Source organism: Sus scrofa, chromosome 7 (assembly GCF_054392235.1).
Source record: "Sus scrofa isolate SSC_HxYL_T2T_F1_AM1 chromosome 7, Sscrofa_HxYL_maternal_Yorkshire_Landrace_v2.0, whole genome shotgun sequence".
In the NCBI taxonomy this organism is placed as follows: Eukaryota; Metazoa; Chordata; class Mammalia; order Artiodactyla; family Suidae; genus Sus; species Sus scrofa.
The window spans coordinates 101,325,141-101,344,810 of NC_139389.1; the positions used below are offsets into that span (position 1 = coordinate 101,325,141).

At 39.3% G+C, this 19,670-nt stretch overlaps 2 protein-coding genes across 7 annotated transcripts in view; one reads left to right on the forward strand and one right to left on the reverse strand.

Annotated features, from left to right (window-relative positions):
- The window catches only part of LOC102159623 (uncharacterized), a 412,972-nt gene that overhangs the window by 385,020 nt on the left and 8,282 nt on the right, over positions 1-19,670 (reverse strand). The gene's annotated exons all lie outside the window — the stretch shown is intronic.
- CCDC196 (coiled-coil domain containing 196) overlaps positions 1-19,670 on the forward strand; it is a 137,305-nt gene that overhangs the window by 64,178 nt on the left and 53,457 nt on the right. Inside the window, exon 3 of one of the 6 annotated variants that reach the window (XR_014810978.1) lies at positions 12,452-12,943. The exons of the other annotated variants lie outside the window; for them this stretch is intronic. The gene's annotated coding sequence lies outside the window, so the exon portion shown is untranslated. Of the gene's footprint in view, positions 1-12,451; positions 12,944-19,670 lie in introns of those variants that run through there. 6 annotated transcript variants of the gene reach the window in all.

Sequence of the window (19,670 nt, forward strand, 5' to 3'; positions counted from 1 at the left end):
ACTAGGCTTTGCAAAAAATCAGGATGTTGCCTGTGAGGTCATTGGACCTTGGCCTAAATCTAATTTGAATAATTACATTTCATTCCATCCTGAGTCAGTAGAGGCCCCTGATTAATAATCAGCATTTGCTACATGCCAGTGAAGTGTTTGCTGCTATAAATAGACAGAGTTAACAATCTAATTAACTATAGGAACTGGCAAGATGAACACTCCATTCAGGGAGAAAGATAGATGACAATATTTTTAAGGTTTGTGAGCACTGAGCTGTCCCTGACCCTAATCCATTAGCAGTTATTGTCAGAGTTCATTCTGTTAACCCTCACTTTTAAAACTTCCTTCCACATGCTGTCACCTTTTCTTCTTGGGAGCAGGCATTTCAGCAATAAATATTCTGTGAAGGTACATAGAACGTTGAGGTGCCTAAGGATAAAATGTGGCTGGAGAAGCATATGTCACTGTCATTCTAAGACTGCTACTCTCTGATAGTTCACAGCCCTTGGACTTGCTGTCCTCAAAGATCAAGGCCCTACCACTGGTGGCCAGGCAGGAACAATACTGCCATTACATTTTTCACATCAGTGCTTGGCTCTCATGGAATTTCTTTGATGCTTTCTTCTACCCAGTTGCAATGAAATAAAATCCAGTATAGGGCAAGCCTCTGGGACAAAGAGTGTGTTCTATTAAGTGATTTATAATCTGAAGTTCACAAACTGATTCCCATCTGGGAGTATCTGAAATTAGTCTACCATGTAATTAAAATGAACATTTTGCCAAAGGATTTCTATCCTTTTTTTTTTTTTCTCACAGATTTCGTTTGCAATAATGTATCTCCTTCCCTTGTCTTGCTCCCTAAAAAAAGGATGCTAAGCCCTAGAGTAACAAGCCATATAAGCTGTGGCCTCACCATTGAGGCAATCTTTGGCCTTTGTAGGATGTTATATAGACAGGATCTTGGTTTTTCACACATTATCTAAATGCATATATCATCCTAGAGGCTGTCAGCCCAGGGCCTGAGGTCCAACTTCATATTTGGCCTTACACTATATTTCTCTCCTTTCTTATTAGCAAACCTCTCTACTGAGTAGCACATATCTCTGCCTTCACTGATGTGTAAAATGCATCCATTTGTGTCCTAATGACAAAAACCTCATTTCCATAGCTTTATGGAAGCGTCTACTACCACTGAGCACCTTTGACATTCTTATAAGTCTCCTTCCTTGGTTTAACTAACATTCTTTTGATTTCCATTAATTTGAGTGATAGGGTTGCCAGATTTAGCAAGTAAAACTATAGGATACCCAGTTAATTTTGATTTCATATAAAAATGCTTGGGACGTATTTATATTAAAATGGTATTTTTTGGTTAACCAAAATTTAAATTTAACCATGTGCTCCGTATCTTACCTGGCAACTCTACTTGGTGACCTTTCTCTGCCTTTTTCGATTGAGGCTTTACTCTTGGTTTTTCTATCATTTCCTTTATGTTTGCTTGCCCTTCTATCAAGGATCTATTCTACCAGGCTCAACTATTAACTCACTTCCAGATCACCTCTCTCCTTCCTCTGAACCCCTTAAATATATTTGGCAATTTAATATGCTTATCTGTCACACACATCTCTTCTATTGTCTTAACCAATTATTTGACTCTTTCATGTGTTTATTGTTTATTGCTTACCTGATTCTAAATTCCTAGAAGTCAGAAATCTTCTTTGTATACAAATGCCTGCAGCATGGCTTTTGTGGGTGGGCTATCCACAAATGTATAAAATTATCAGCCCTTTGTTTCTACTCATCAAAATAACCTCTTTCATTTTCATAAATTCTGCCTGGAAATCCTACCACTCCGCCATACTCCTAGGTGTTGCACCTCTTCAAACATCATATGATATCACCTATATATGGAATCTAAAAAAAAAGGGGGGGGGATACAAATGAACTTATTTGTGGAACAGAAACAGACTCACAGACTTTGAAAAACTCAGTTACCAAAGGAGACGGGGGGGGGGCGCAGTGGGAGGGATGGGCTGGGGATTTGGGATTGGCATATGCACACTGAAGTATATGGAAAATATATAGGTAGCACAGAGATCTCTATCCAGTGGTCTACCCAGTAGTAGCAGAAATTATCACAACTTTGTAAATCAACTATACTTCAATAAAACTTAAAAAAAAAAAAATTCCAGCTCCCCCCACTCCTCAATCTTAGCTAATGGTCTTTCTTGCATTGCTGAGATAATAGAAGCATTCAGAGAATACTTCCCCAGGCTCTCACTTGTGTAACAAGCAAGCTACTGGTGTCTGTGCATATATATTCTGCCTTCCCTCCTGTGACAATGACTCTGCTGCTTCCCAAAGCTAATCTCTCCCTTGTTCAGTGGATCTTACCTCTCCCAATGACTCAAGGACAAATCACTGCACAATTCTCCCTTCTCTCCCCCCTACTCAAAGTTCTCCTTTCTATAGGATTGTTACCATTAATTTGCACTAGTATTTCCCCTCTCAGTAAGCATACAGACAAACCAACCTCCCCCTCCTTTGACATCAACTTACTCTCCAACTATCGCACCATTTTTCTCCCTCCCCATCCCCAAAATACAGCAAAATTCCTCCAATGGGTGAGTGGTCAGCTGTAGGTGAGTTGAATTCATTACTTTAGCAGTTTGTCCCTCTCTTCTGTTTGATAAGTTTTAAAACATTCTTGGAATAGCATCTTCCCTCAGCTTTTACATCTTCACTTCATTTTGGTTTTCCTCCTTCCTAACTGTTCCTTCTTAATCTCTTCTGCCTATCACTTCTCATATTCCTGACACACATAAGGAGGAATGCCCCATGGCGCAAACTCTGAATGTGTTTTCTTTGTCTATATTCAACTCCTTTGGTGATTTCTTCCAAGCTCATGGACTTAAACTTTCTGTATGCTAACAATTCCCAAGATTTTGTCTCTAACCAGGATTTTTTCCCTGAGCTTCAAACTCATGTGTCCATTTGTATACACAACATCTCTGCTTAAAAGTCTACAGCAGATCTCAAATTAAAATGTTCAAAATTATATTGGTCTCCCCACTCTTACCTCAAATCTGCTTCTCTCATAGCATTTACCATCTTAATAATTCTCAAATCCATTCTTCCAGTCACTCATATCAAAACCTTGAGTGGAGTCCTTAGGGTTTTCTGTATATAGTATCATGTCATCTCCATACAGTGACAATTCTACCTCTTCTCTTCCAATTTGGATACCTTTTATTTCTTTTGTTTGTCTGATTGCTATGGCTAGGACTTCTAATACTATGTTGAATAAAAGTAGTGAGAGTGGGCATCCTTAGACAACTCCACAGCAACAGAGCCAAAAACTCAATGGGAAAATGGGCAAAGACCTAAATAGACATTTTTCCAAGGAAGATATATACATGGCCAACAAGCACATGAAACAATGCTCAACATCACCGATTATTAGAGAAATGCAAATCAAAACTACTGTGAGGTACCACCTTACACCAGTCAGAATGGCCATCATTAATAAGTCCACAAATAACAAATGCTGGAGAGGGTGTGGAGAAAAGGGAACCCTCCTGCACTGTTGGTGGGAATGGAAGGTGGTATAGCCATTATGGAGAACAGTATGGAGGTACCTTAGAAAATTATACATAGAACTACCAAATGACCCAGCAATCCCACTCTTGGGCATATATCCAGACAAAACTTACCTTGAAAAAGACACATGCACCCTGCATGTTCATTGCAGCTCTATTCACAATAGCCAAGACATGGAAACAACCTAAATGTCCATTGGCAGATGAATGGATTAAGAAGACGCAGTATATATATGCAATGGAATGCTACTAAGCCATAAAAAAGAACAAAATAATGCCGTTTGCAGCAACATGGATGAAACTAGAGACTCTCATACTGAGTGAAGTAAGTCAGAAAGAGAAAGACAAATACCATATGGTATCACTTATATCTGGAATCTAATATACAGCACAAATAAACTTTTCCACAGAGAAGAAACTCATGGACTTAGAGAACAGACTTGTAGTTGCCAAGGGGGAGGGAGTGGGATGGACTGGGAATCTGGGGTCAATAGATGCAAACTATTGCCTTTGGAATGGATAAGCAATGAGATCCTACTGTATAGCACTGGAGACTATATCTAGTTACTTGTGATGGAACATGATAGAGGATAATGTGAGAAAAAGAATGTATATATGTATGTGTGACTGGATCACTTTGCTGTACAGTAGAAAATTAACAGAATGCTGTAAACCAACTATAACGGAAAAAATAAAAATCATTTAATTAAAAAAAAAACCTTGGAATCATCTTTGACACATCATTTTCTCCTACACCCCACATCCAATCAATCATAAAATCCTCTCAGTTCTACCCTCAAAATATATTCAAAATCTGACCACTCTCACTACCTCCACAAACACCTGTCATTGATCTACTAGGGCCACATGATCCGCCCTCCCATAATTTCTGACCTTGAATCCACTCTTGTTCCAGCTGGCTCCCATGATGTTTTTTGAAGTTCCCAAGCAAACTCTCTGGGATTCCTTCTTATTTGCTATTTCCTTGGCCTGAAATAGCTTTTCCCTAGGTACTCATCACTTCCTTTACAGCTCTGCTTAAAGGTCACCTTATCAGAGAGGCCCTTCCTGACTACCCAGTGTTAAATAATATTCTTTCTCTGCCCTCTCCAACCCCATAATCTGTATTTCCATTATTCTGCCTAAATTTCTCCCTGAAAATGTCATGTCAAGCTAGGAATTTGTTTGTTTACTGGCTGTACCTACCGCCCTAGAATGGAAGCTCTACCTGAACAGGGTAGAGGGTCTGTCTTGTCACTGCTGTATGTCTAGATCCTAAACCCATGCAAGGCACTTGATAAATATTACACAAATGTTTTTGTGTACATAAATGAATGAATGGACCTGCGTACTTTAATATCTTGACCTTAAAAAAAGAGCCAGTTATTTTATCAGCAAACTGAGTTTACTCAAGAACGGTAGAGAATGCAATTCAGGGCAAACAAAGTATGGCAAACCACAGGTGAGTCTGGAGAACAGAGAAGAGGGGCTTGCTCTTATAAAGGAAAAGAAGAAATTAGGGAGGGCTATGATGGTTCATTGGCTGCAGGCAGTGGGCAGCTTGTTGATGGGATGGAAGGAGATATTTCTTCCTACTGGAGTCTGTAAGCTTTGGTGAGTAATAAGTGTGTGAGAACTCCCCCTTCAGGGCTTCCTGATCACGTTTTAAATGAAGTTTCTTTTATTCATTTTCACAAATATATTGGCCTTCCTTCAGCCAAAGTGTTTTAAACAATTCAGTCTATTGGGGTAGAACATGAGAGTATGAGATATATATGTATGTGTATATATATATATATATATATATATATGACTGGGTCACTATGCTCTACAGCATAAATTGTCACAACATTGTAAATCAACCATACGCCAATAAAAAAAAATTTTTAAACAAAAAGATTCACATGTTTAAATGTCAAAAGATGAAAGTCCATTTATTCATTTATTCATTCAACAAATACATTTTGAGCGTTTACTATGGACCAAGTGTTTTCCTAAACACTAAAGAGTGGAACTTAGGAGTTCCCGTTGTGGCGCAGTGGTTAACGAATCCGACTAGGAACCATGAGGTTGCGTGTTCGGTCCCTGCCCTTGCTCAGTGCGTTAACCATCCGGCGTTGCCCTGAGCTGTGGTGTAGGTTGCAGACGCGGCTCGGATCCCGCGTTGCTGTGGCTCTGGCATAGGCTGGTGGCTACAGCTCCGATTCAACCCCTAGCCTGGGAACCTCCATATGCCGCGGGAGCAGCCCAAGAAATAGCAACAACAACAACAACGAAAGACAAAAGACCAAAAAAAAAAAAAAAAAAAAAAAAGAGTGGAACTTAGACCAAAGTCCTGTCTCTAGGATTAATCTTTGGCGAGTAAACTTGATCTCTAAATTTTGTGTTGATCAGCAACTTTAGATCAAGAAAACTATCCATCTTGCAGGGAGGTTGGTAAGACCAAGGAGGTAAAGTTTTCACCTGGTTGTGCTTTGCAAACATTTTAGTGCTATGTACACGTAAATCATTACTGATCCTCATCACAAATTTATGAAGCAAAAAAGGAAGTACTTTTACAATAGACCCCCTTTCAAAGTAATTTTGTTAGTATTACTCAATGAATTCATTACATTTATAGTTGTACAATGATCATCACAACCCAATTTTATAGCATTTCAATCCCAAACCCCCAGCACATTTCCCCACCCTCCAACCTGTCTCATTTGAAAACCATAAGTTTTTCAAAGTTTTGTAAGTCAGTATCTGTTCTGCAAAGAAGTTCATGTGTCCTTTTTTCAGATTCCACATGTAAGTGATAGCACTTGATGTTGGTGTCTCATTGTCTGACTTCACTTAGCATGGTAATTTTTAGGTCCATCCATGTTGCTAAAAATGCCATTATGTGATTTTTAAAAACTCATAAATATTGAGTGATTTTCCCCCAAATCACAGAGCTAGTAAGTAGCAGAGTTAGAGCTACATCTCAGGTCTTCAGGCACAATAGAAATAGGGCAGAGCCTAGCTCTATTTCTGTTTTATTCTTCCTTCCACACAGTTCCAATTATGTATGGATTAATGGAATTATGTTTATGAAGTCCTTCAAATGTCTTCAGCAAAAGATCTAGAGAAGTATCTGTATTAGTTTCCTAGGGCTATATTGTTAGGCCATTCACAATGGCTATTCCCTTGCTTTCTGTACATCCCCTACTCAACCAGGCCCTGCTTCACTCACATGATTGTCCTCTTAGTTATGTGGTTTAATTTGCCCCTGGTAACTGATGAGCCCACCTGACCTCAATTCCCCCTATAAATGGTAGAGTCATTCACCCCTGAGTGGCAAAGACAGCTGCCTTGTCTTGCTCACTGTCTTCCGATCACAGTGGGGTATTACTTTGAGGACCTTGCCTCGAGTCTTGTCCTTGCCCTGTCCAATGAACTACTAATGTCTCTGTCACTGACTCCAGCTGGGATCTTCCATCTCAAGGCTGGGCCACTGCAAGTCTTGCAGGTCTGTGGGCTGCCATAAGTAAATTATCAAAAACTAGGTGACTTAAAACAACAGAGATGTATTCTATCACAGTTCTGGAGGAAAGAAATATGAAATCAAGGTGCAAGCAGGGCCATGCTCCCTCTAAATGCTCTAGAGAAGATTCTTCCCTTGCCTCCTGCTGGTCTCCAGTGTTTGCCCACAATCCTTAGCTTTCCTTGGCTTGTAGTTTCTGCCTCTACCATCCCTAAGTGTCTATATGTTTATGCATAAATTACCTCTTCTTGTAAGAACTCTAGTTTTTGGATTAGGGCTGACCCTAACCCACAATGACAATTTGATTAGATCTAAAAGGACCCAACATCCAAATAAGGCCACTTTTGCAGGTACCAGGGGTTAAGATTTGAACATCTCTTAGGTGAATATGATTAAACCCACAACAGTAAAGGACAACAGTAAAGACCGAAAAACATCTTTCAAAGAGTATGCCAGGAAGGAAGTTAACATTGCTGGAAAGTATGCATGCCCAAAGATAGTCCAGCTGTCCGTGCATCACACACATGCCAGAGTTTGTCTTGAACCGACTTGAACACGAAACCTCGAGGCATGAAATTGTCACCCTGGTGGAGAAGGGTTTGGCAAAGTGCCCTCGGTTCTTTGAGAGGCAGATTGATTCATAAAGTAATCTACCTTAATCAGCATTATATAATTCTGCAAAAGGACGTGCGATGAAAGCGATGATGCAGGCAGGGCAGAGCTCAGGGAGAAATCTTGCCCTACATTGTCACGCAGTGCTACTGCGCAGCTGGCACACCTTCCAGTTTGCTCTGCCTCTAGCACCTCGCCCGGCAACTAACCCAGTTTAGTCAGACCTTCCAATGTTAAGGAAGCTTCTATATTTAGACAGTGTTCCCTGCCTGAGGATGAACTGTACTGGCTGCAGTGTCACACCTTAACACAGCTCCGTTCCTGCCCTTTGTTTGTGATGGGGGAACCAGCAGCCTTCCCTAGCATGTGGACTTAAGGTGTTTTTAGATCTAGAGAGACCCCAGAATCTCACTGAATTCACCTCTTTCTTTCAATAGCATCCAAGTGCAGACTTTGGAGTTACTAACTGGGTTCGAATCAGAGTCCCAACAATTCCTAGCTGTGTGCCTTTGACTCGGTTCCTTAACTTCTCTGTGCCTCATTTTTCTCATCTGTAAAATGCAGACAATAGTATTGGTATTTTTACCTGAAAGGGTTATTGGAAGAATAAATAGGTTCATGTAAAGTACTTAAAGTCAGTGCCTGGCACACAGTAAATACAAAAGAAATTTTAACCATTACTATTGCCATCATTTCAGATGAGCACAATAAGGCTCAGAGACATGATGTGAGCTCCCCAGGTTAACCAGCAATCTAGTGCACAGTCAGACTTGGAATTGGTCTGCTGGGGCAATGCCCTCTCATTTGGTCCACAGTTAATACACTTAAAGTACCTCCAGCTCTACTGCTCTGGCTTTAATTTGTTTCCCAGATACCTGATTATCACTTTGAAAGTTGGCAGATGGGCCTAAGGGGATAAAATAACAATAACAGCAAGTTAGGTCAGATGAGTGTGAGATTAAAGTCAAGGTAACCACTTAGTGGCCATTACATTAGTCCAGCTGGTAAATAATTAGATCAGAAGGAAAGAAAGAGTGGGAAATATAGTTTATTAAAAATCATCATAAACTAAGATGGTTTATGGCCAGGAAGAGTACAAGGCAGCAAATGAAAAATGTATCTTCCTGCATAAGACCATGAAGGAGATCTGTAGCTAGGCAAGACTGGTTTGGTAAAAGCATCGGATCACTTCAGCCTGTTAGAAGTTAGGTGTACTTTGAACTTTAGGGTACCCGGCTAGAATCTTCTCAGGTTTCAGCAACTATTTAAATCATATGAGGAATGAGAGGGGAGAAGCTGAAGGAGGATTTATTTCTTCACTCTGCAACTAAACAATTGAGGGTTGATAAGTCCAAGAAAACACCCTGACCTTCATAACTAGAAGAGAGCCTTGTGCGATAGTGAAAAACATGACATCTTTCAGAAAAGTAAAAATGAATTTTTCTCAAGAAAAGAAAGGCAACTAAGAGTTTTAAAATATCACTGAGCTCCAGGCATGTCAGTTCATCTCATCAAATTACTGGGCCCTGCACGAGACCTCAAATGATAAAGGGGTTAAGTAAAGTGTCACCAGTATACAGAGAGGAGGAAGTGTTGATAGACCCTGGTAAATTATTGGGTGTGGGGATGAAGGGAAAGGAGTCCTCAAGGATGACACCCAGATGGAGGGCACCTTCCTGAGTCTGGTATTAACAAAGTACTTCCACATCCATTTCTCATTCTCCAAAGTACCTTAAAAGACTGGTAATCACAATAACAAACATTTGTTTTTCATAACTACTTTCTTATTTAATCCTCAAAAGATCTCTTTATCCTTATCTTTATTTTACAGATGAAGGAATCAGTATTCAAAGAGGTTACAGAACTCTGGTTTTCTAATACTACATTTCCAGACTATCAAGTCTGTCAGTGTGATGGCAGTGTTGGAAGGAAGGAGAACCAAATATGGCAGAACCTGAGAAGCTGCACTCAGAATATTTGGCTTCAAAATGCCACATCTGTCAGGGCCAAGAGAGCATCTTAGCTTCACACTCAGAATGTGGGCCTTTGGAAAATTCTGACGCAAATTCATTCATTCATTCATTTACACATTCTGATATTTTTCGAGTGCCTGCTGTCACAACGCTGGTCCTGTTCTAAATGCTGAAGATACAGCCAAGGATAACACAGACAAGGTGTCAGTGCTCTGATGCCTAGATGAGGGAACAGTTAATAAACAAGTAAACAATAAGATCTTCATACAGTGCTACTAAGAAAGTAAATCTGAGGCAACTGATACAGGGACTCCCAAAGGGTATTCAGTGTCATGAAGTGAGTGAGTCAGAGAACACTCTTCACCTACATGGCACTGGAAAGCCTTATGCAAGAAAGGAGTCAGCCTTGCTGAGATCTGGGTAAAGCACTTTCTAGGCAAAGAGAAGGGCAGATACAAGGCTTGAGGCTAAGGAAGAACAGAAATCAAGCCTGGAGAGGTGGGTAGGGGCCAATCTATGTAGGTTTTGGCATGCTTAGAAGTTTTGATTTTATTCCAAGTTTAAAAGAAAACCGGTGGAGGGTTTCAGGTGAAAGAGTGATGTTATTTGATTTGTTTTTAGAAGATTCCTTTAGTTGCCATATGGAGAATGGATTGCAGGGCAGTGTGAGTGACAGATGGAATCAGTATATTCTATAGCTGAAAATGAGAGATGATGTGGCTTGGATTAGGGGGAAAGCAGTGCAAATGGAAAGAATTGGATGGATATGGCATATCCTATTTTTTGAGCAGAGAGCTAATAGACTAGATGTAGAGAGTGGAAGAAAAAAAGGGACTCAAGCAAAGATAATTCACAGAGCAAAATCCTTATTGTCTATTCTGGTGAAAGAGAACACCTTTAAGCCTAGGCAATGGATGCAGTAAATCGATGCAACCTAGACATTATAGAGGATTAGGAAGGACATGGGCATTGGCTGCAAATCTAAATTCAAGTTCTAGTTCCACCACAAATAACTGTAACTTTGATAAGTTTTCCTACATCCCTGAGCATATATGTCCTCATGTAAAAAATGGTAATAACAGTGCCTTGTCTCTTGGAATTGTTGCTAGATAATTCATGGAAAACACTACTTAACGTCGTAGTGGCATAAAGTAAGTGTTCAATAAATGTTAGATTACTTTATTTTTCATTAAGAATTATTTACAGGGAAACAAGCTGTCACTTTTTTGTTCTCCTCTGTGCTTAGCTTCTGGGTCTCTTGCTTTTCATCACATACCTCATCACACTCTCCTCTTGGATCTGAAAGCCTCATCTCTTTGATTTGGGTCCACAAAAAGAAAGGAAATTGATCACCCACTCTCTGGGTATTCAGCTCATGCCAACAGGCACAGGGTTTCTGAGTCTGTCCCAGGCATCCTTGCCAGGGATATCTGGCAGGTAGGATATTTTCATAGGCTACCTCTGGCCAACCCTGCTCAAGCCAACTAGGATTTCCTTGACTATACTTGGCATACTGAGACACACTGCTTAAGTGTCTATGCTATATAATAAAGCTTGGTCATTCATGAATGGAGTCATATTGTGATATAGTTGCACTAATCATCTGCTAGATCAGCATCTTAAGCATTTTTTTTATTATGACCTGTAGTAAAAAACACATTGGGACCCAGTAGACAGTGTGTAATAAAACAAACCATCATGAAATAGCATTTATTCTTTTTTTTTTTTTTAACTTTATGGCCACACCCATGGCATATGGAAGTTCCAGGCCAGGGACTGAATCTGAGCCACAGCTGGGACCCATGCCACAGCTGTGGCAATGCCGGATCCTTTAACCCACTGCGCCAGGCCAGGGATTGAAACTGCACCTCGGCAGCAACCTGATTCTTAACCCACTGCACTAGGATGGGAACTCTATTTATTTTTACAACACATGTACACTCTGAATAGTTCCTGTTCCTGTCCCCATCACCACTTTTTGTTTCAAATTCAGTAAACTGATTTCATAACCTATTAATGGGTCATGACTCACAGTTTGAAGAGCTATGTTGGAGGGTTGCGGCAGATTGTTTTATAGCTGAGTATTTGTTTCTCTAAACTTCCTTTTTCAGAAAGTTTGTTTCTCTAGCCTTACCCTGTGTGGTTTGCTATGATTTGCATGTGTTTGAACTCTCTACATCTGTAAAAGACATTCATTGCTTGTAATTTTTCAGAGGATGCTTCTAACTCAAGTATTAGCCCATCTGTTAAGACCTATTTATTGCTTTTTAAAAGAAGAAAATTAAAAGCAAATTAGGAATTCCAGGCTTACACTAACCAGGATTTTTTTTTTCCTTTTGTAAAAGCCTTCCATCTGTTTGCCCTCTTTTGGACATAACTCAAATAGGAGCACGCATCTCATCAAATCAAATGTGGGCACTGTCAAAAAGCTGCCAAAATATCATGCCGGTTGCTTTATTTTTTAAGGAGAATTAAACTCAGATTTAACATAATGAGTTGTTTGTTTTGTTGCTTTTCTGTCCATCCATTATAGAAACATGTACTTCAGATTACTGCATGTAATTTTATGCAGTAGCCTTCTGGGGCAGTCCCAAGGTACACTAAAATAAATCTGGATTACACAGTTCTGCCAGGGCAAAGATTAGTGGTGGAGAAACAAACCACTGAAGGGGTTGGGGTAGACCAAGAGCCCTAGCCCTGAATCCCATTAGACTAGGAACCCTGGGCTGAGGGATATTTTCCCATCTGACTTGTTTTTTGCTCTCTTTCAGAGCCTGGATCAGAGGAATGCATTACTCACCAGTTCCATTCCCCTAGCAAGTCATTTAATCTTTGACTAGTTCTCTTTCTCGACCTAACCTTGAGATTTGAAATAATAGCTGTCTATCTACTCCTCCAAAGAGCTTCTAAGAATATTAGGAATTAAAAAGTATTGTATAAGTAGATGGAAGGACCAAACAGTCACTGCCTAAACAGGTGACAGAGCCTGAAGCCTCTTGGAAAGATCTCCCTCCCTTGGTCTCCAAGATGGGTGGTCTCAGGACTACTACCCTACAGCCACCAAGGACGCCACACCTGAAGGGGACGCTAGCGCCATGCAGTGGTTAAGAGCAATGACTCTGGAGTCAAGCAGACCCTTCGGTTCAAATTCTGATCCTACCATTTAGATCCATATGACTTTGAAGAAAATCATATAATCTCCCTAAACCTCAGTTTCTTCCTTGTTGTAGGATTAAATGAAAATAAAGCAGGAGTTCTCTTCATGGCTCAGTGGTTAATGAATCCGACTAGTATCCATGACAATGCGGGTTCAATCCCTGACCTTGCTCAGTGGGTTAAGGATCCAGCATTGCCGTGAGCTGTGGTGTAGGTTGCAGACGTGGCTCAGATCCTGCGTTGCTATGGCTGTGATGTAGGACAGCAGCTGTAGCTCCAAATCAACCCCTGGCCTGCTGGAAACCTCCATATGCCATGGGCACATCCCTAAAAAAAGACAATCAATCAATAATTCAGTCAATCAATCACTCATATAGAGCACTTAACAGTCAAACAAAAAAGAAGCCCACACATAGAAGATACTATTATTATTGTTTTCGTTGTTGTTAGTTTTATGAAAGGAAAAAACACAGTGTCTTATAGGTAAAGGGCAATCAAAATGTAGAGAAATGTGTAAAAAAGAAGGCATGCTTATGATGAATATGAAAATAAAACCAAATGCTTAGATTTGAAAAGCAGTAATACAAAACAAAATGAGACTGATGAAGCTGAAGAAGTAAAGCTGGAAAGTTATTTTAAATGGAGTATTTAGGAAGAATTGCTTCCATGCATCAGTCTAATTAATGTCTTGGTGTTTGGGTCTTATTTAATCATGCATATATCTTGTTACCTAATCATAGGGGTTTATTAAAGCAGAAGCTTATTTTTCAATTTCTCTTTACATCATTTTTATCTCTTCTTGTCACCTTCTCATTCTAAAGAATCCTCCACAAGAAAGCTAATTTTTGTTTACCCAAAATATGCTTATGATAGACCCTATCACATCTTCTCTGCTAATCCCTTATTATTGTTCTGTGATGTTACCTCACCTTCCGTGGTTCTAATCAGTGTATCTCTTGAGTAGTACTTAGGTAGGTATCCCGGGCATATAAATGAAATAGAAATAATTAAAACGGGGCAGGGCAGGGGATCTTCAAGTTTGAAGACCCTGGTAGAGTAAAAGTAACTATGACCACATTTTTGGTTGGGCTTTAGCAGCATTTCTTTACTTGTACCATTCAGTGTAACCTATTGACCTGGTCTTTCCATTTCATAAGTAAGATCTTGTCTCTGTTTTTCAATTCAGTGGCTCTCCTAATGATATCTGACAGGGTTCTTTTCAATGCAGGGCTTCTAAACTATGTCTCCTAACTTTTAGGCAAGAATACCTTTCCAGCCCAAATCAGTCCATTCCTAGGGTACACATATTTATGGAAAATGGAGTATATTTTATTGTTCTTTCCTGTGATTTATTTAATTATTCCAGAAATTTTTTATCCTTATTTCTGATTGATCAGCATTTGGCTGTGGTTCCCCAGACTCTCCATCAAGTAACTAATGATCAATAAACAAAATATGCCAAGGAAACTAATTTAAAGAAATCCTGCTATTTAAGAAAATCTGTAAAATAAGTTATTACTTTATAATGTAGATAAATTTCTAATTTATCTAGATTTGTGTTAAGATTTCTGTAGAGCATGTTTGTTCCTTAAAGGGGAACCTCAAGGAGTTCCCGTCATGGCTCAGCGGTTAATGAATCCGACTAGGAACCAGGAGGTTGCGGGTTCGATCCCTGTCCTTGCTCAGTGGGTTAAGGATCCGGCGTTGCCGTGAGCTGTGGTGTAGGTCACAGATACGGCTCGGATCCCGCATTGCTGTGGCTCTGGTATAGGCCCAGCAGCAACAGCTCTGATTAGACCCCTAGTCTGGGAACCTCCATATGCCGCAGTAGCGGCCCCAGAAATGGCAAAAAGACCAAAAAAGGGGGGGGGGGACCTCAAGGCTACATCAGAAAGGAAAAACAAGCCTATACTAAAATCCCAGTTATGGCTCAGCAGTTAACGAATCCAACTAGTATCCATGAGGATCCGGGTTTGAACCATGGTCTTGCTCATGGGTTAAGGATCCGGCGTTACCATTAGCTGTGTTGTAGGTCACAGATGTGGTTCACATCCAGGATTGCTACGGCTGTGGTGTAGGCTGGCACCTGCAGCTCCGATTTGACCCCTAGCCTGGGAACCTCCTATGCCGTGGTTGGGCCCCTAAAAAATAAGTTAATTAATTAATTAAATAAAATAAAATCCTGGTTATGTCCCTTATGTGCAGTCTGATATTTAACTTATCAGAACGTCAGTTTCATTATCTGTTAATGGTAATGACAATATGTTGCAAGAATTAAAAGTGATAACACAACATTGTAAATCAACTATACTTCAATTTTTAAAAAGTAAAATATTCCTGGCACATAATAGCCATTTGATCAAGGCTAGTTATTTTCTATTAGAAACTCTGGTTATAACAATATGAGACTGATAAAGCTAATGAATAAGTCAAGCAGGAAAATTTTTTTTTTTTTTCCTTTTCTAGGGCTGCACTGGCGGCACATGGAGGTCTAATCAGAGCTGTTGCCGCCAGCCTATGCCACTGCCACAGCAACTCCAGATCCGAGGCAAGTCTACAATCTACACCACAGCTCATGGCAACACCGGATCCTTAACCCACTGAGCGAGGCCAGGGATCAAACCCACAACCTCATGGTTCCTAGTCAGATTCATTTCTGCTGTGCCAGAGTAGGAACTCCAGGAAAATTACTTTTACGTGGTCTCTTTAGGAAGTACTACTTTCTTGAACCAATCACATGTCTCTGTGGTGATAAGTCATTCAGACTATGCAACCAACCACTGTGAATCCACTGGTGTGGCCCTTTGGGGGAAACCCCAAAAGCTAGGACTTATGTTTTATGGGAAAACTTTGCCAGATGATGATTTCCTTCTGTGTCATTTAGTGACCAACCTTGTTTGATTTGCCCAATTATTATCTGGGTTTGGTTCTTTACTGGAGGCTAGTACTGGCATTTTTAATGTGATGGTTAAGCAAAATTAAATGAGATAATGCAAGGTTGGTATCTTAAGTGGTTACTTGATATTGTCGTTACTTCTTAACAGGTAAAAATAGCTGGATAAGATGACCCCTGAATTCTATTCTATTTTAAAATATTTTATTATTTTAACCCAAAGATTAGTATGACTCACTGAAAACTAGGCAAACATAGTTTTATCTACAATTACAAAACACAAAGTGCTCTTAAAATTGAAACTTTTTCATAATTCATTTGTCTGAAAACTTGACCTGAATGTCTGGAAACTATTTATAGTCCTTACGTATTTCACTGCAGAAATATGCATGTGTTTGATTGCAGTGTACTTGCTCCAGACTCTGCTGGCTGTTATATAATATATACAGATAGTGTGATTCCTTTATGGTGGCCTGTAAAGACTGTAATCCAGGACCATATCTGGAAATCCTGAGATTCACCTGTCACCAGCTCTTTTCCTACAGAGCTCAGCACAGTGCCTCCTCAAAGCAGCCTTCCCCATTCAATTGATAAGATTTTTGTGAAATATTTTCCCGCAACTATCCTAGAAACCCAGGTTTTAGCCATTTGATTCAACAAAGTAAAGATGGGAAAGAGAAAGGAATCAAAATTAAATCAGTAAGTTTGTCTGATTATTAGCTCATAGAAAAAATATTTTTAAAAGATTGAAATTGTTGGTAAAGAGTGAAATTTAGGTATTATATGAAGATTTCACACTAAAACCTTCTAAAACATTAACACAATTCTCACCAGACATTTCACTAAGTTCTTTCTAAGGAACTTCTACATACTATTTTCTCCAAAGTACATATAATATTTATAGAAAACATAATAAGTTTTACAAATGAAGAAAAGTAGACCCAGTACAGTTTTCTAAATTACCATGGTCAACATCAACAAAACAAAAATGTCTTTGAAGTACAGGTTATTGGAAGACTCTCACCTAGCGTCTCACTTACTGTCTCAGTTTGCCTGGGCACGAGGGATTTCCCCAAATGTGGGACTATTGGTGCTAAAAGAGCAAAGTTCTGAGAAAACCGGGAGGAGTCGTTCATCTTACTCTGAAGCTATTTTAGTCATGATTTCCTTCTACTCTTTTCCTGCTTGGAAAGGTAGCCGTATCACTTTTGTGCAAGTAGTGAGAGTATTAACTACAAGTAAAGGTTATCACAAAAACTACTTTCAGATACCACATGTACCCAAACTTCATATTGAAACATTATGCTATGCCAGGTAACAAACACAGAACAAGACTAGAGAAATAATTTACTGCTAACAGGCAGATTTTGTTTTTGTTGTTCTTGTTTTTCTGGACTTGTGGGCTTTGAGAGGTGGAAATGTGATTACTCAAGTGAAATTATTGCTGATTGCTTGGCATTCAGTGTCATGTTTATGGAAGTGAGTTCATCCTGGATTGACTCACCTCAGCCAGTGGGGGGCTGGCTAGTGAAAGCATGTTCCCTGAACTGGAACTTGTTGGCTTGTGAAAGCATGTTCCCTGAAGTGAGTTGTTGATTGATTAAACACATTTAAAGCCGGTTCTGATGGCTACTTTTTACCATGGCCAAAGCCTTTTTCCAAGTTTATTAGAACTCTTTTTTTTTTTTTTTTTTTTTTTTGCTTTTTAGGGCCACACCCTGAGCATATGGAAGTTCCCAGGCTAGGGGTTGAATCTGAGCTACAGCTGCTGGCCTACACCACAGCCACTGCAGCTCAGGATCCGAGCAGCATCTGTGACCTACACCACAGCCCACAGCAACACTAGATCCTTAACCCACTGAGGGAGGCCAGGGATCAAACCCACGTCCTCATGGATACTAGTCAGGCTCATTGGGAACTGAGCCACAATGGGAACTTCCCGTAAGAACTTTTTTATTCTCAGACATAAAACATATTTGTAACTTACCACAGTCTGCTTTCAAATATTATACCACTTCGTGTATATTGTAAGAATCTTTTCTCCCCTTTCACCCATTGTGCCAATGTGGTTCCATATTTTATTTCTAGATATGTTACTAATCCCACACATGAAAAAAAATGCTCAACATCGCTGGTTATAAGAGAAATGCAAATCAAAACTACCATGAGATATCACCTCACACCAGTCAGAATGGCCATCATGAATAAATCCACAAATAACAAGTGCTGGAGGGGCTGTGGAGAAAAGGGAACCCTCCTGCACTGTTGGTGGGAATGTAAACTGGTACAGTCACTATGGAGAACAGTTTGGAGATACCTTAGAAATCTATACATAGAACTTCCATATGACCCCACAATCCCACTCTTGGGCATCTACCCGGACAAAACTCTACTTAAAAGAGACACATGCACCCGCATGTTCATTGCAGCACTATTCACAATAGCCAGGACGTGGAAACAACCCAAATGTCCATCGACAGATGATTGGATTCGGAAGAGGTGGTATATATACACAATGGAATACTACTCAGCCATAAAAAAAGAATGACATAATGCCATTTGCAGCAACATGGATGGAACTAGAGAATCTCATCCTGAGTGAAATGAGCCAGAAAGACAAAGACAAATACCATATGATATCACTTATAACTGTTATTATTTTTAAATAATCATCTTGTGACATTTTTAGTGAGAAAAAAGTTTTCTACATTTACTCATATATTATCCATTTTCAGTCTTTTTCATTTCTATGTGTTGATCCAGATTTCTATTGTCCTTCTGTTTGAAGAAATTCCTTCTACATTTCTTGCTGTGTGGTCTGTTGAATTTGTTCTGGTTTTATTTTTATGAAAATGTCTTTTTTTTGAAAAATATTTTTTACTGGATATAAAATCCTAGGTTAGGGGGTTTTTTCCTTTGTTACTGTTGTGTTTTTGTTTTTGTTTTGACTTGCATGTTTTTTTAACCAGAAGTCTGTTATTGTTTCTATCTTTGTTCCTCTTTATATAATGACTTTTATCTCTAATTGCTCTAAGATTTTGTCTTCATCACTGGATTTCAGCAATTTGATTATGATATGTCTTGTGGTTTTCTTCTGTTTCTACTGCTTGAGGTTCATTGAAATTCTTGGATCTGTGAGATTTTAGTGTTCATTAAATTTGGAAATTTTCTACTATCATTCAGATATTTTTCTGTCATCCCTTCTTGTTTTCTCCTTCTGGGGTTCCAATTACATGTACATCAAATCACTTGATAGTGTCCCTAAAATCACTGGTTTCTTATTACTGACTTTTTTCTGTGTGCTTAGTTTTAGATTGTTTATACTGTGATATCTTCAAATTCACTGATCTTTTTTTGCTTCAGAGTTCTAATTATCCATTCTATTCAATTTTTAATTTATATTATGTTTTTCATTTCTAGAGGTTCAACTGGGATATTTTTATTTTTCTTCTCCCTCATCATTTTCATGTTTTCCTTTCCCTTCTTAAACATATGGAGATGGGTATTTTAATGTCTCTTTCAGAAAATTTCATCATTTCTGGATATGCCGAATTGATTTTTCTCCTAATTGCCCAATGTGGATAATATTTTACTGTACTTTGTATTTGTGACAATTTTTTCTTTTCTTTTCATTCCTTTTTTTTTTTTTTTTGGATGTAGGCCCTTTACATTAGGAAGTCTTACCACTATGGCTAGTAATAGAATACCGGCTATCCCCAGCCCTATTCCACCTACTCCCTTCCAGAGTTCTTCCTGTGACTTCAGGTAATTTGCTCAAATGCAGGAACAGATAATTACCCAGCCAAAGACTCCAGGAATTCTTTCTACAGATAAGTAAAGATCTCTTTCTTTGAAGTTCTCACCTCGCCCACATTTTCCCCTGAATATTCTAGCCACCTTGGTCTGCCTAGTCCTCAAACTCTGTCTTCTCATTTCAGCAG